Source organism: Phyllobates terribilis, unplaced genomic scaffold (assembly GCF_046119375.1).
Source record: "Phyllobates terribilis strain yellow unplaced genomic scaffold, ASM4611937v1 Scaffold_11__3_contigs__length_659146591, whole genome shotgun sequence".
NCBI classification, from domain to species: domain Eukaryota; kingdom Metazoa; phylum Chordata; class Amphibia; order Anura; family Dendrobatidae; genus Phyllobates; species Phyllobates terribilis.
This window is the reverse complement of record NW_027362771.1, coordinates 92,268,980-92,281,443: the sequence shown is the minus strand read 5'-3', so window position 1 is coordinate 92,281,443 and position 12,464 is coordinate 92,268,980.

Sequence of the window (12,464 nt, the reverse complement as noted above, 5' to 3'; positions counted from 1 at the left end):
CTAAGACATTTCTCTAGTTTATTCGGGCTGCTGCTGCAGTGCCCACCAGTGGTTGTAATGGTACCCACTGAATGCACCATTTCCTCAAAAGTTCATTTTAAAAAGTTCTAATGAAAGTTGGTTTCTAACCCTCTTGGCTGGCAAAAGGGGCCATTTAGTTTAAAGGGAAGCCATCATTAGTAAATAACCTATTGTTTAAATCTGCTTTTTGTGTTTTAAATGTATTTTTTTTTTTAATATATCTTTTAACAATGTCTTTTTTTTCTCTATCACAAGTTGAATAAAAAACAGAAAGCTTGCAATTTTCACATTGGCCATCTGGGTTTTTTTTTAGACTCCAATCTCTTGTTTCAAATAATACATGTTCATAGCTGCAATGAGCAGACACTCGCCCATCTTCTGCACTGATGTCTTATCAGCAAAGGTCATTGTGAAAGTAGGGGGTTCAGGGTCTGCTGTGGCACCAGCTATTGTGATTGGTGGAACCTGCACTTTGTGTATAGAGGTGTTACCCCCTCATTGTAATCCTGCCTTTGCTAAGGAACCTTGCTGAAAACTCTTCTGAAACGGACTTGAAGTCTAAAATGTCAGTGTGAAACTTGCAAGATTGCTAGTTTTATTAAAAAAAAACACAAAGATCTGATTTGAGCAATAACCTGGTAGGGTCCTTGACCTGCTTATTGATGCAGGTTTCCTTTTATATTCCAGCTATTGCTGGTTTTGGAAGGTATCTTGCTGTGGGTTTTTTTTTTGGGGGGGGGGTTGAATATCTGGCTTTCAGATCTTCTATCATGGTCTTATTTTGCCTGCAACGAGCCCAGAGGGAAGTTTATGGTTTGACATGGAATGACTTCACACCGTATAGAAGTTCTAAGTACTAGGACCTTCTCTGAGCTATTAATTTTTCTTGTTTTCAGAATGTCTTTATTACAGCAGGGATCTTATAAATATGGCTCACGTGGTTAATGTGCAGCACTGTTGGGAACCGCATTATACATGCATGCAGATAGTTCTCACGTGAATTCAGCAACTGCCTATCACTTTGGATTACAGTGCCCCACTTAGAGCATCTATATACAGGAGCAGTATGCTGGTACAGCCTGTCACTTGTTCCTATGCCCAACTAGAAATAAAAATACTGGTTATTCCTCCGCATTGTAATCCTCTTCTTTTAACGTCAGCAAGTGATTATGTGGCTCCAGGTCTAATGCTGGAAAGTGGAAATAAATGACCGTAACCGCCAATGTTTTCTCTGATTAGACATTTATCTTCTATGGTAATACCCTTGAAATCATACACATTGAGGCCCTTCAAGTACCCTTGTATGGCATTCTCAGGGGATTGCCACATTAGGCTTTTGTAGTGAGGCTAATGGAATGTCCATTTAACGACAACGTTATCCTACATGCCGGTCAGACTGCCCTGAAGAATGTATAGGCATTGCTAATGTCACAGCAAAATGCATGCTGGGAAATGGATTGTGGTTTAATTTAATTCACTCCAACCAAAATACATTTATTGATTAAACAATGGTTTGGTTAAAGTTTTGTGATTCCTATCAGTGTGATGTGCTTGGGAACTGCCTCTAGTATTCTAACATGAGACAATTGGTATGCCATATGTGGCTGAAGCTATGCCCACATGTGCTAGCCCATGGCAATGTGGTTTTATGTGCATAATCATGCTGCCATTGGTCACCCTTAAAGTACATGTAGTACATCACTAAAGGAAATCTGTCAGTAGGATCGTCCCTCCTAAACAATCTATAGGCATGTAGGTCATAGGAAGCTGAATAAAATGATACCTTGATATTGGCAATCTCATGTCGTCTTAAGAAAAACATGTATTTTATCTGCAATATGTAAATGAGCTGTTAAGGTCTATAGGTCTGACATAAGCCCTGGTGGCAGATTTTTAGGGAGCTCTATTTTAAATAAAAGGGGGCTTTACTAGTGAGACATGTAATGACTGACAGTCTGATCATCTGATCTACAGGTCTCACACTGGTAACACCCACTTTTATTTATAATAAGCTGTGGAGGGAGATTTATGTCCTGCCCATAGATCTTAACAGCTTATTTAGATATTAAGGAACAATTGGATTTCTCAGGAATAAGACATCAGATCGCAGATATCAAGGTATTTTATTCAGCTTCCTATGACCTACATACCCATATAGGTGGCTTAGGAGGGTTGATCCTACTGACCAGATTTCCTTTAAGCATGTTACTGAAATCATTGAAGTGAAGATAAAAATGTAATATGCTGGGTACAAAGTATTTTATAGCTGCCTGCATCAATATTTCCCTTAAAATGCAAAATTTTAGTGGTGACTACTAATTTTACAAAGTTGGAATTTTAATGTGAGAAAATTGGCAATGCTCTTGCCCTTGACAGTTTTCTCTGAACCTGGGTGTGCTTGGCTAAAGGCACTGACATAACTTGCTTGTGTTATACAGACATGTATAGGTAAATGGCTGTAATCTTGTTAACCCCTTAATGCATTGAAATGTTCTGAAGGTTCATTTACATTGCACATTATTGTGAGCAATCTAATTCTAAAGCTACCCCCCTCTGACCCTTCATATACCTTTTAGACTATCACCTGCATTATGTTTCAAAAGGCTGTCTCACACATAGGAGCGCTCATGTGTTCTCTGAGAGAGTGGCTGCCCGACTTCTTGCAGAGCCTTGTGTCCAGGGAGGACCAAAGAATCGACAGTCCTAAATGAGACACACTGGATTCCTATTTTCCCAACACCTTCAGTCCGAGGACTTTCTCAATATATCTGTCAGCTGAACCCATAGATACCAGACAGCATTAGTCTTGTATGTGAGGACCTTTAGGCCTACAGAATAAATGGTGTGTAGATCCTGCCAAGTCTTCCAGAGACAAAAATAGCCGAAAGCCACTATACTTTACATGCCATACAAAGTCGTACTACATATACTAGTTCCTATGGCTTTTTGCTTGCACTAGTTTCATCTTTGTTACTCAAAAGAAAATAAAAATGGTCTGCAGTGTGACGCATAACCTGAAGTGCTGAAACCCAAAAGGACAGATATGGCTTCTAAATAAAGCTTTAGATGACACCTCAAACAGAAAATGTATAAGTCACTAGAATTCTGCTTTTATAACATCTCCCTCCTAGTGTTCCCCCTCCTCTTCCTCAACGCTGCCTTTCACATTCCTTCCTGTAATTAACCGTCCCAAGCAAGACCAAACTGGTTCCCGAAACAAGCTTTGTCTGCATTGTGCACGAACTGTTCCTGCAGGTCTAACAACATACGTGGAATAACATTACACATTAATATGCTGTATTATACATTTTCAGCAATGGATGTACCATTACCTTAAAGGGATTGTCCATGACTAGAATAAAGGATCTGCTTCTGGTCATAGACTGTCGATTGAACTCCAGCTGTGTTCACATCAATGAATAATTAGATTTGAGAGTCCTCAGTGGTTGATACCTTTTAATGGCTAACCGAAAAGATGGTAACAAATTGCAAGCTTTTGAGACTACACGGGTCTCTTCATCAGGCTAGTATAACACAAAATCTGAAGTCACATATTTATACACAAAAATAATGCAATAGATAAGACAGGTGATGGAAAGCCGAGTTATTATGGAAGAGATAAACAGTTCTGGCTATAAATATTTTAGCAGTTACTAGATCAGAACCAGATTACAAGAGCCACCAGAATATCAAGGAATCATCTCCTACATTACAAAACCAAACAAAAAAGCAACCGGGTGCCTCTAGTAGTCACCTACAACCCAAATCTGTAGGCGCTAAGAAGAGCTGCACGGAAACTACAACCCTTACTACAAAAAGATGCCCGATTACAATCCATATTTCCAGACCCCCCCACTTCTGTGTTTCAGGCTGCCCCCAAATCTTAAGAAGCATCATTGTCAGAAGCTCCCTACCAATTCCACCTACCTTTCCCTGCAACCAAAAAAAATGTAAAACATATCCGTTTATAACGACCACAGACAAGATGAGGATACCCAATTGACATCAGGACTACAAGATTCCAGGGACTTTCAGCTGTATCACATCTAATGTAGTGTACTTAATTATATGTACCAAATGTCCAGCTGGGGGTCTTTATGTAGGAGAGACAGGGCAAAAACTTTGCACAAGGATGAATCCTCATTGCCACACAAAAGAATAGATCTACCCGTAGCCAAGCATTTTGTTCCCCTGATCACAGCATAAATGACATGAAATTACTGGTATTAAAAGGTAACTTTATATCTCAAAGAGAAAGAAGAATCTCAGAATATAAACTGATGATAACCTTTGACACTTTCAGAGCAGGAATGAATGTGTCGCAAGGATTTATGTCAATCTACATCAACTAAGGAATGTGCCCCTCAGACTTGTGAGGCCATCATAACACTGGACCTAGTCACTGGACAATAATACCTTCACACTCCTTATCTATTAACTGCTAAAATATTTATAGCCAGAACTGTTTATCTCTTCCATAATAACTCTGCTTTCCATCACCTGTCTTATCTATTGCATTATTTTTGTGTCTTATTGTATATAAATATGTGACTCTTCAGATTTTGTGTCATACCAGCCTGATGAAGAGGCCTGAGTAGTCTTGAAAGCTTGCAATTTGTTACCATCTTTTCAGTTAGCCATTAAAAGGTATCAACCACTGAGGACTCTCAAATCTAAATATTTTTCTATCTACTGGCTAACCCGGTACAAGAATATATATTTTCCCTATTTCACATCAATGAGGATTACCAATCGTACCAGACCCAGTCCATGGACAACCTCCCCCTCCTCCTAATTTAGCTATCCCGACACTGGCAATTTCAGGTTCAAGTAAAGCCGCTTCTCTTCATTTGTTTGAACAGGTAACATATTAAGTGTGCTTTTTCTGAAACACCACTGTTGGCCATGGAGTTGCTGATTTTCCCAGCAGTGATGAAGTGCCCTACATCCTCTTGACCGATGCAACCAGTCACTGGCTGCAGCGGTGATAATAGCATGTACAGCTTGAGACTACCAAAGCCAGTGATTGGTTCCTGCTGTCTATGCTGTAGGAATTTAAGCCAATACTGAGGGGACCACTAAAACGGCAGGGGATTTCCAGGTGAGTAATAGTTTAATTTTATCACATTCCCTCATTTTAACTTTAGTGGGTATTTTTTATATCCTGAACATAGTCGGTGAACAAGAGTGGTATTTTGGGGTGAAAAAGCAAACTTTTATTTTATAAATTTACTATAGCGTGCATAGGATATGTTGTTTTTTTTTTGTTTGTTTTTTTAGTCAACTGAGCCTTATGCTAGCCCTTCAAATACTTAATAACTTAATCTTGCATTTAAATCAGCTGATTATTGCAAATGTACGTGATACTTGTACAGTGTAAACAGGCTGCCAATCGCCTGAAGAACGACCAAAATGCTTATTTGTTGGATGGAATTATTTTTGTTTGATTTCTAAAAAATCGCTTTCTGCAGCTCATCATCCTGTGTAAACCGGACGCACATCTAAGAACAATAGCACAGATCGTTCAATACGCATCTGAAGCGGGGTCGGCCTGTATAAGCATTAGTTTACACTAGCCAACTAGTTTTTGTTTAGTACCTCGAGTCAGCTATTGTACACGGACCTTTACACCCCCCTCTCCCCACAGCCTGTTTTCACCTACCTGAACACGCCAAATTTTACAATTCTGACCACTGTCACTTTATGTGGTAATAACTCTGGAACGCTTCAACGTGTCCCACTGATTCTGAGACTTTTTTTGTGATATTGTACTTCATGATGGTGGTAAAATTTCTTCAATATAAGGCTATGTGCCCACGATGCAGAAATGCTCCGGATTTTTCCTGAGCATTTCTGCATCTCCCTGGCAGAAAAAAAACGCGTGCGGATTGTACATGCGGATTTTACGTGCATTTTTCCTGCTAGGTAGAAGCGTTTGTCACGCGTTTTGCACATGCGATTTCGCATGCGGGTTGTCAAGCGCTTTCCAAGCTATTTTAGCATCACTCGGAAAAGTGCTTGACAACTTGGTCACACTATATAAATCCATGCAATCGGCATGGATTTTATATAGTGTGACCAAGTTAGTTAAAAAAAAAATAATAAAAATGATAAAAAATAAAAAAAACAACCATATACTCACCTTCCGATGGCCTTTTCCGATGCGTCCGGTCTCCCCGGTGGTGTAAAAAGACCTTCCATGACATCATTCAATCATGTGACAGGTCACTCGACCGCTGACGGCGGTCGCGTGACCTGTCACATGACTGAATGATGTCATGGAAGGTCCTTTTACTCCATCGGGAGCCACCGGGGAGCCAAGACATACCGGATAGAAGACCGCGGGCCATCAGAAGGTGAGTATAATTTGTTTTTTTATTTTAAATTCTTTATTTTTACAGGTACTATGGTACCCGGGCCTGGAGGAGAGTCTCCTCTTCTCCAGACCCGGGTACCATCCGCACATTGAATCGCTTAATATCCACATGTGCACATGTAGTCATGCTGATATTAAGCGATTCAATGCAAGTCAATGGCGGCAAAAACGCAGCGATTCCGCAAAATAATTGGTAATGCTGCGGATTTTTCCGCAATGATAATCCGCAGCGGATTTTTCCGCAATGATAATCCGCAGCGGATTTTTCCGCAATGATAATCCGCAGCGGAAATTTCCACAGCATGTGCACAGCACATGCGGATTATCATTGGGGAACATGGCAGGCCTTCTACCAAGCGTTTTTTAAGTGTTTCTGCAGCGGAATTGCTGCTGTGGAAACTCCTTAAAAAAACACATAGTGGGCACACAGCCTAACTTGCATTTTTTTGTGAAAAAAATAGAAAATTTTGAAATTTTCCCAATGTTTAAAATCGGAAATTTGGCGAAAACTTTGAAAATTTTGCAATTTTCAAACTTTGAATTCTTATGCCCTAAAACCAGACAGTTATGTCACACAAAATAGTTAATAAATAACATTTCCCACATGTCTACTTTACATCAGCACAATTTGTGAAACACTATTTTTTTTGCTAGGAAGTTATAAGGGTTAAAAGTTCACCAGCGATTTCTCATTTTTCCAGCAATGTTTATAAAACCATTTTTTTAGGGTTCACGTCACATTGAAGTGACTTTGAACCCTTTATGACAGAAAATACCCAAAAGTCTCACCATTCTAAAAATTGCACCACTCAAGGTGCTCAAAACCATATTCAAGAAGTTTATTAACCCTTCAGGTGCTTCACAAGAACTTAAACAACGTGGAAGGTAAAAAATGAACATTTAACTTTTTCCACAAAAATTTTACTTTTGGACCCATTTTTTTTCTCACAAGGATAACCGGAGAAGATGGACCCCAAAATTTGTTGTGCAATTTCTCCTGAGTAAGCCGATACCCCCATATGTGGGGGAAAACTACTGTTTGGGCACTCGTAAGGGAAGGAGCACCTTTTTGAACGCAAAATTGGCTGGAATCTACAGCAGATGCCATGTCGCGTTTGGAGAGCCCTTGATGTGCCTAAACAGTGGAAACTCCCCATCCCTCAAGGAATTTAGATGTGTGGTGAGCACCTTGAACCCACAGTTACTTAACAGAATTTTACGTTGATCTGTGAAAATGAAATATTTCCCACAAAAATGTTTTTAGCCGCACATTTTTTCATTTTCACAAGGATAGTAGGAAAAAATTGTTTTAAATATTTCTCCTGAGTGCGCCAATACTCTGCATATAATCGAGACATACTTTTGAGGCACAGTGCAAAGCTCAGAAGGGAAGGAGCGCCATATTATAGTGCAGATTTTACGGTTATGATTTGCGGGTGTCATGACCCAATTGGGAGAACTCCTGAGGTGCCAGAAAAGCAGAATCCCTTACCCCCCCTTCATAAGTGAAACCATTTTACAAGCTACACCTCTCAATGAATTCATTTAGGGGTGCAGTGATCATGTGTCACAGAATTTTATACCATTGGGCAGTAAAGAAAAAATAATTTAATTTTTACCAACAAAATTTTGTATAAGCCCCAGATTTTACATTTTCACACAGGGAAATGGGTAAACATGGCACCAAAATTTGTCCCACAATTTCTGCTGAACATAGAAATGCCCCATTTACAGTATTGCTTAGCCATACAGCGAGACTCGGGAAGGACTAAGTGCTATTTGCCTTTTGGAGCGTAGACTTTCCTTGAATAGTTTGCGGACTCCATGTACAGAGCCCTTAAGTGCTAGTAGACCAGAATCCCCTCTCAAGTGACAGTTTTGAAAATTATACTTCTTTGGGAATTTATCTACAGGTGTAGGGATGATTTGACTCTGTGTGTTATCCAGAAACAAGCAGCAGTTGATGTTGCGGAGTGAAAATTGCGAATCTGTTATTGTAGTGATCAGTACGTTGTAGTGACCAGTACATTATGCTCAGCTCGTGCTTCTGGAAACATGCACCCATAAATTAGGCGGGCTCTGATCAAAACAGAAATGCCAAACATGTGGACGCAATATATGTGTTTTAGGCACACTGTGGCTCAGGAGGGAGGGGGAATTTGGATTTGGGAGAGCAGAATTTGCTGAATTTCTTATGTGGAGCAAGGAGCCATTTCTCTTTTCCAGAGCTTTTGTGCTACCAGTAACATGGAAGCCCCTCTATTTCCGATAACAGATGATGGACCTGAGTGGGGCCTCTTTGTGGCTTGAGTTAAAGCTTTTGTTGGGAACATTTTATATAACATTTGGGATCACATTTATCCTTCGCTTTATGCTGAGCACTTATATCAGGGTTTCCACCTAAATCTCTGAATGATGTGATTCAGATAAAAGCCCAGAGGGATCCATTCACTATAATGAGGCAGCAAAGTTACTCTGGACTCTATCTGTCCTCTGTTCAGCGTTTTCCTTTTCAGAAGTGCACAAAACTGTGGGTGATGACACTTTTATGCACGCCTTATAAAAAGATGGACTCCGCCAGATCACAGGTCAAACAGCGTCCACAGTGCCTCCATCTGCCTCATTATAGGGAATCTTCCGCCTGGGGTTCTGTCTAAATCACAATTTCAGAGATTTACACAAAAACCCCAGTCAGAGCGCAGGATAAATGTGAGCCGAGCCTTACTGCAAACTTTGGGAGGCTGAATGAACAAATCAACAGCAGGTGAAGAATTTGTTTTAGTTTTTTCCTCGTGCGGTATAAATGATTAGTTGACTTTATTCTTCAGGTGAGTGATTACAGCGATACCAGATTTATATCGGGTTTTTATGTTTGGCTGCTGTCACACACTAAAAGACTCTTTTTATTGCGCATTGCAATATTTTGAGCTATAATTTTTTCTATATATCGGCCGACAGCATCGTGTGAGGGCTTGTTTTTTGCGGAACTAGTTCACATTTTTATTGGTACCATTTTTGCTTTGTATTCCAATTTTTGGGAGGCAGAATGAACAAAAATCAGCAATTCAGTAATTGTTTGTTTTATGCCGTTCCACGTGTGGTAAAAATTAATAAGGCAGCTTTAGGCTATGTGCCCACGTTGCGGAAATGAAGCGGAAACTTTGCGCTTCATTTCCGCATGTCCTTTCCCGGAAAAACGCATGCGGAATTTCGCAAGCGTTTATCGCACGTTTTTCGCACGTTTTCGACATGCGGAATTGCCTTGCTTTTTTTATTGCATTGAAAGGCAATTCCGCATGCGGAAACGCAATATTAATTGACATGCTGCGGATTTTTGTGCGCATCAAAAACGCTGCGGAAAAATCCACAGCATGGGCATAGAACTTGCGGATTCTCATTGGGGACCATGGGGTGCGGATTACCATGTGTTTTACAAGCGTTTCCTCTGCGGAAAATCCGCACCAAATACGCTTGTAAAATGCTACATGGGCACATACCCTGAGGATATGTGCACACTATCCGTATTTGCTTGCAGAAATTTCTGCAGCTTTTCTGCAAGGTTCTGCACCTCTTCTGCAGGTTTTTTTTATGCATTTTTGCCTGGCGATTTGCCATGTGTTTTTTCCAATGCATTGTATAGGAAAAGCGCACAAAGAATGGACATGCTGCTTTTTTTAACGCACATGAATTCTGTACAGATAAATCTTGATCATGTGCACAGATCTTGCAAAATCTCAGAAAATGCTGAGATAAGGTTTGCAATGCGTTTTTGGGGCCAATTCCGCTCGGATTTACCACATCAAAAATGCATAAAAAATGTACCGTGTGCAATTTGTTACCATCTTTTCAGTTAGCCATTAAAAGGTATCAACCACTGAGGACTCTCAAATCTAAATATTTTTCTATCTACTGGCTAACCCGGTACAAGAATATATATTTTCCCTATTTCACATCAATGAGGATTACCAATCGTACCAGACCCAGTCCATGGACAACCTCCCCCTCCTCCTAATTTAGCTATCCCGACACTGGCAATTTCAGGTTCAAGTAAAGCCGCTTCTCTTCATTTGTTTGAACAGGTAACATATTAAGTGTGCTTTTTCTGAAACACCACTGTTGGCCATGGAGTTGCTGATTTTCCCAGCAGTGATGAAGTGCCCTACATCCTCTTGACCGATGCAACCAGTCACTGGCTGCAGCGGTGATAATAGCATGTACAGCTTGAGACTACCAAAGCCAGTGATTGGTTCCTGCTGTCTATGCTGTAGGAATTTAAGCCAATACTGAGGGGACCACTAAAACGGCAGGGGATTTCCAGGTGAGTAATAGTTTAATTTTATCACATTCCCTCATTTTAACTTTAGTGGGTATTTTTTATATCCTGAACATAGTCGGTGAACAAGAGTGGTATTTTGGGGTGAAAAAGCAAACTTTTATTTTATAAATTTACTATAGCGTGCATAGGATATGTTGTTTTTTTTTTGTTTGTTTTTTTAGTCAACTGAGCCTTATGCTAGCCCTTCAAATACTTAATAACTTAATCTTGCATTTAAATCAGCTGATTATTGCAAATGTACGTGATACTTGTACAGTGTAAACAGGCTGCCAATCGCCTGAAGAACGACCAAAATGCTTATTTGTTGGATGGAATTATTTTTGTTTGATTTCTAAAAAATCGCTTTCTGCAGCTCATCATCCTGTGTAAACCGGACGCACATCTAAGAACAATAGCACAGATCGTTCAATACGCATCTGAAGCGGGGTCGGCCTGTATAAGCATTAGTTTACACTAGCCAACTAGTTTTTGTTTAGTACCTCGAGTCAGCTATTGTACACGGACCTTTACACCCCCCTCTCCCCACAGCCTGTTTTCACCTACCTGAACACGCCAAATTTTACAATTCTGACCACTGTCACTTTATGTGGTAATAACTCTGGAACGCTTCAACGTGTCCCACTGATTCTGAGACTTTTTTTGTGATATTGTACTTCATGATGGTGGTAAAATTTCTTCAATATAAGGCTATGTGCCCACGATGCAGAAATGCTCCGGATTTTTCCTGAGCATTTCTGCATCTCCCTGGCAGAAAAAAAACGCGTGCGGATTGTACATGCGGATTTTACGTGCATTTTTCCTGCTAGGTAGAAGCGTTTGTCACGCGTTTTGCACATGCGATTTCGCATGCGGGTTGTCAAGCGCTTTCCAAGCTATTTTAGCATCACTCGGAAAAGTGCTTGACAACTTGGTCACACTATATAAATCCATGCAATCGGCATGGATTTTATATAGTGTGACCAAGTTAGTTAAAAAAAAAATAATAAAAATGATAAAAAATAAAAAAAACAACCATATACTCACCTTCCGATGGCCTTTTCCGATGCGTCCGGTCTCCCCGGTGGTGTAAAAAGACCTTCCATGACATCATTCAATCATGTGACAGGTCACTCGACCGCTGACGGCGGTCGCGTGACCTGTCACATGACTGAATGATGTCATGGAAGGTCCTTTTACTCCATCGGGAGCCACCGGGGAGCCAAGACATACCGGATAGAAGACCGCGGGCCATCAGAAGGTGAGTATAATTTGTTTTTTTATTTTAAATTCTTTATTTTTACAGGTACTATGGTACCCGGGCCTGGAGGAGAGTCTCCTCTTCTCCAGACCCGGGTACCATCCGCACATTGAATCGCTTAATATCCACATGTGCACATGTAGTCATGCTGATATTAAGCGATTCAATGCAAGTCAATGGCGGCAAAAACGCAGCGATTCCGCAAAATAATTGGTAATGCTGCGGATTTTTCCGCAATGATAATCCGCAGCGGATTTTTCCGCAATGATAATCCGCAGCGGATTTTTCCGCAATGATAATCCGCAGCGGAAATTTCCACAGCATGTGCACAGCACATGCGGATTATCATTGGGGAACATGGCAGGCCTTCTACCAAGCGTTTTTTAAGTGTTTCTGCAGCGGAATTGCTGCTGTGGAAACTCCTTAAAAAAACACATAGTGGGCACACAGCCTAACTTGCATTTTTTTGTGAAAAAAATAGAAAATTTTGAAAT